This window comes from Solanum stenotomum, unplaced genomic scaffold, assembly GCF_019186545.1.
Source record: "Solanum stenotomum isolate F172 unplaced genomic scaffold, ASM1918654v1 scaffold37374, whole genome shotgun sequence".
Classification (NCBI taxonomy): domain Eukaryota; kingdom Viridiplantae; phylum Streptophyta; class Magnoliopsida; order Solanales; family Solanaceae; genus Solanum; species Solanum stenotomum.
This window is the reverse complement of record NW_026034393.1, coordinates 492-6181: the sequence shown is the minus strand read 5'-3', so window position 1 is coordinate 6181 and position 5690 is coordinate 492. Positions and strand designations below refer to the sequence as shown.

At 36.1% G+C, this 5690-nt stretch overlaps 1 pseudogene; it reads right to left on the bottom strand.

Annotated features, from left to right (window-relative positions):
- Positions 1–2677: 2677 nt before the first annotated feature.
- LOC125852597 (cytochrome P450 CYP72A219-like) lies at positions 2678–5063 on the bottom strand (annotated as a pseudogene).
- Between the last annotated feature and the right edge of the window lie 627 nt (positions 5064–5690).

Genomic DNA, 5690 nt, shown 5'->3' with positions numbered 1-5690 from the left:
ACTTAGATCGTTAAGGATAAAATGACAACAAACTCCACTTTTCTTTTATAAATATGATACAGCTTTTGTGGGAGGTTCTTTAACCGACAACCACCACTACGAGCCTTAGTGATGATACAACGTTTTACCTCACGTTGCCAAAGGACCATCCTATACCTTGCCATCGATATAGGACCTTACTTTTGCTTAGTGGATCCACTAGCCTAATCTTACGTGATCATCTAAAAAGAATGATACGTCAAGTCCCCATGTTGGCGCATGGTTCTTATGGAGAGTTGAGTTAATGTGAACTCGCATCCCCAATTCGGTGCTCAATACTACTCCCAAAATACTTTGGCTCATAAGTGCTTTAAATACATCTTTCTTTAATTGAGATAATTACTCAAAACTTAGCCCAAAGGCTCTTTTGGAAAACATGGTTCCTTCCTTACTTAAATGTAAAAACATTTATAAACTTCTTTGGGAATACTTAGTTCCCTAATAGCTTTTGAGAGAATGGACTCAACTTTAAACTCTTGACTTAACTTAAAACTCAAGACTCTTGCTCAACTTGAAACTTGAGACTCTTACTCAACTTGAAAATTCACTTGACTTGGAACTATCTTTCCTTGAATCGGAATTATGAATTCAAGGTATTCGATCACATGTTATGGAAGGATTCTTGAACGCTTAGACGCACTTTGGAACGTCGAAAACAACTATAAAAAAAACATAGGTGAATTACTTTGGAACATGCATGAGAAAGTGAGAAAAGAAGAGGGGAAACTTGGCTGAGACTTCAGATTTCTAGTGACACAGATAGGACTTACGGACGCCATCGACGGACCGTAGATGGACTTACGGTCCGTACTGCAGGTCCGTAGATTGCGTCAGAGATTTTCCCCAGAATTCATTTAAGAAAAAGACTAAGTGTTGACCTACGGTCCTGACTTATGGTCCGTAGGTTAGGCCACAGACCGTAGGTCGTGACCGTAGATCGATGCCCCAAAAACCAACTTCTGTTCCGATTGACGGTTGACCAGTACGGACCGTCGATCGATCTACGATCCGTAGGTCAGTCCCATAGATGGGGATCTACAGCCCAGAAATTTCTGCAAATCGATAGTGGATCAACCTTTAAAGGGTCATAGCTCTTAGAATCATAATCCCCTCAACATACAATAGGTTTCACCTTAATGCACAACCCAATCAAGCCTCACAACGAACAATAACTTCAACAACCTCATCAACAATATCAACAACAACTAACAACTTCGACACTTCAACAACAATTCCCAATCTTTTCTCAGAGCATAGAATAAACTTGGTGTGTGTGAGGGAAAGGATCAACCCACACGAAAAACTCACATACCTTGATAGGGATCACCCCCGACGAAAATCCACAATGGTTTTGACAAATCTCCTCTTTCTTCTCTTCTTCTTCTTCTCCTTCTTCTCTTCTTCAATCTCAAGAACCCTAACTCTTTCTCTTTCAAAAATGGGACAAAAATGATCCAAAGATCATCCTAATACAACAATATGAGCTCAAAAGAATTGGCTAGGGAAAAGACTAAAATGCCCTTAATGATTCCCGGACGGATTTCCTTGTCAACTGCCCAACTTTCAAAGGTCATAACTCCCTCATACGAACTCGGAATCGAGCAAACTCGGTGGCGTTGGAAAGGTCGTTCCACGAACTTTGCAACCATAACTGGAATTCCACCTAAATCATCCTGAAATTTATGGCTGTTCAAAGTTGGCCAAAATTTCACATTTTCCATACTTAGCCAAAATTTCCAAAACTTTAAATTCTTTCCAAAAATGAAAATTTCCAATTCTAAGCCTCTTCAATTATTTCATATTGCCGGATGTTCCAATACTCATATACAAACATTTATGCCTTTGGCTTTTTATAGATACTTTTTTCTTTTGAGTTCTATAATTTTTTTAAATATTTGGTTTATGTTATATCATGTATTCAAAATAGTAAATTAGAAATATTGTAAAGATGGGGAAATATATATATATACAAGTCCACAAAATTCACTGTGTTCTTAAGAAATTTAATCCCCTCAATGTACCCAAGGTTGTGGATTATTGCCTCCCAGGATAAAATGGATATACCTATTAAAGAAGTAGTGATACCTCACACTTCAATAACTTCAACAAACTCAAAAGTCAGCAACGAAATCATACCTATTATAGAAGTAGTGATACCTCACACTTTAGCAACAAAATCATACCTATTAAAGAAGAAGTGGTACCTCACACTTTAATAACTTCACCGAACTCAAAAGTCAGCAACGAAATCACGCAATGACTCTACTTTAAGGAGAAAATTCCAACAAAATACTTGGTTTGTAAGAAAATACATGTGTGCAGAAGAAGGAGAAAATTTGATATGATGGTGCGGTGTGAACTCACATGTTCAGAATAGGCATGCCGATGCCGAGGCCAAGCGAGCGATGATGATGCGAGGGGGCACCCTCTCCTTAGGCCTTTAAGGGCTAAAGGAAGTGTTTTACTAAACATAAATTCGATTGCTAAGGAAAAAAAATAAATTCAATCAAAAGATAAACAACTTTGATAACATTAACAAAACTGCAGTTAATGTTTTAAATTAGAAGCATGACTTCCGCCATCACCCAACAATTTAGTATCGATCATTTGAATGATGCATGTAGATCAACGTACAACACAAATGACGTAAATATATACTTAAAGTTTGCGCATAAGCAGAGGAGCACCATACTGAGGATGAATAGCCACTACTGCAACTGGAGCATGAGTATATGACGGAGAGAGTTCAAAGGAGAACTTTTGTAGTATCATTGCTATTGCCATCTTTGCTTCCATCATTGCAAAGTTTTGTCCAATGCAAATTCGGGGTCCCCAACCAAATGGAATAAACGAGACTTGTCTGTTTGTTGCCTTTGACACTCCTTCACTGAATCTTTCAGGTTTGAATTCCTTCGTGTCTTCACCCCATAATTCCTTGTTATAATGTACTAAGATTGTGGGTATAACGAGTAGTACTTCAGCTAGCAGACTCAGCTCACCCAATTTTACTTCATCTTTGTTCCTTCTACCATATATCGGTGCTGGGGGAAATAGCCTTAACGTCTCGTACAAGATCATTGTCACCTAAGGAAAACAAACATGTATTACATAAGTTGGCAGTAGAATTAGTGCACTAATGAGCGAAATTTTGTGAAAAGTACTTACAATTTTTAGACGACTAAGTCCTTCAAAATCTGGTTTTTCATTTCCGAATACATTCAAAACTTCCTCTCTTGCATGTACTTGCCACTCTGGATGTAGGCACAGTAATATCATCGTCCATACGAGCAACACTGAAGTGGTATCTTGTCCAGCAAAATAGAATAACTTGCACTCTTCAATCACTTCTATTGTTGTCATTCCGAAATCTTTGTTTCCATGTTGTTCAATTTCTTTTGTATTGGATTCAAGTAATATGCCTAATAAATCTTCATTATTAGTACTAGTCTCCCCTGCTTTCATCGCCATCAATCTTTCGTCAATGATACGCCTAATTGTCGCTTGAATTTCCTTTTTGATTTCCAACATTCATTTCTTCTTCTTACTAGGCAAGAACCTTGTAATAACAATCTAAGTAAATTCTCTATGCTATGAAGTAGAAATTTGATCCATTACTTTAAAATTGTACGTACCTCGACCCTGGTATATAAATCAAAAAAATTTGTTCCATTACATACTCAGCTTGTTCTTTCTGAAGTTCAAATACTATTCTCCCTTCTTCATAGCTACTCCCAAATGCAGTTCGAGAAATGACTTCACCTGTCATTAGTTGAAAGTGTGGCCATACATCGAGCTCGACTGATGTTTCCTTTGGAACAGCCTCCTCCCATCTGCTTATCATTTCACTACAACTCTGATAAAATGCTGGAACCATATGCTGTTACGTAGACTGGTTAATTTCACTCATGATCACTAAGTTCTATATACTAGCTATACGTAAAAACAAAAAGATATAGTAGTATTTATAACCTTTAGTTTCTCAAAATGGAAGGCGGGATTGATGATTTTTCTATGCTTAGCCCATTTCTGTTCCTCAAGGGTAACGAGACCTTGAACCAATAACTTCGCGAATGGATTAGAATGCTTATTCTTGTGATACACATAATGTTTTTCAAAAATTATCTTTATAAGTGAAGGTTCTGTGATGAATACTATAGGCTTGGGGCCTAGCCAGGCAAAAGAATTTTTACCTGCAGAGTATTTATCAGTTTTGTGTTAGTAAAAAAAGCAAAGCTTATACTAAAATAGATTGTAAGTGATATATCGCCTACGGGTTCAACAAAACTAGTACTAGTTTTAGTTCAAACTCTATATTTGTGTTTAAAAATCCATTTAATACGTAGAGATATATAATTCATCAAGAACTCAATAAGCTGCTTTTTCAAGAATCCAGAATTCATAAACTCAATTATACTATGCCACGATACTTCAACTAGAGGAGCGACCAGTTGGTTCACCAGACCCCAACCTAGCATCACACATTCTAGAGACAAAGTATGGAGCTCCTCCCAAAATTACATTATTCGAGCCAGAATTGGCCGTTAGTGGACTACCTCCACGTTTTAAATGAGATGGTCACACATTTAAACATGATATCAGATCAGGCAAAGACCCTGAATTCAAGTCTTATATAATAACAAAAATTATGTGATTGGTCCATGAAAGGAATATGATTAAGCAAACTTGTTAGATTGTTGTACTTACCATTTTTATTGATGGAGTCACAGAAAAAAGGGATGAGCCTTTGAGGTACATCATCAGAGAAATTGATGGGCTTAGATTTGGCTTCATTGAGTTTATTTGTAAGCTCTTTCAAATCTCCATAGAGTAATTTGTATGGATTTCCCTTAAGACCACTCTTTCTCAAGTATTTCTCAAGTTTTTTTGGCCTAAACCATGCCCAATTCAACACTTTCCATGTGTAAATTACTAACAAAATTGCAACACAAGTTGTTGCTATCATCTCTACTCCCACAAGTGATAAGTACTCCATATTTAAAAAGGCTTCTCTCAAGTATTCTTTTCTCTTATATATATGAAAAATAAATTAAGCATATCCAGACATCTCAATTCATCTTATGTCAGTTGAACACTTGAATTAACTTATAAAAAAAATGATCATCTAGACACTTCTAAAATTTATGTGTTACATAATTGTCGAGGTGTCCATGAGACACAATGTGGACGACTTGTGATGTCTAGATATGCATTTTCAAAATTAAAGTGATTCACTATCTATTGAGACCAAGTTAAAGATAGTTTATATTTATTATGCCTTTCTATTATATCAACGACAAGATGGGGTATATATTTGATGAATTTTCCACAACTAATAAAGGTGTTTGTCCCAATTGGTCAAATTTGTGGACTTTTATAGGATGATTGATTGACAAAATATAGACTAGTGCGTGAACGAGGGCCAAGACTTTTCCATGATTTTGAATTTCTTACCTTGTATTTTTTTCCCTCGTAAACACGAAAATTCAATAAGTTGTGAAAACTATCGGTCTTTCATCAATTCTTATACAATCTTACCAAACGAGCAAACCAAAGTTCATAAATAAGATATCGGAATATCCTAAGGCGTAATATTAATAAATCACATATCTCCATATTCTTTTAATAAATAAATGTTTGTGATTATAAATTGC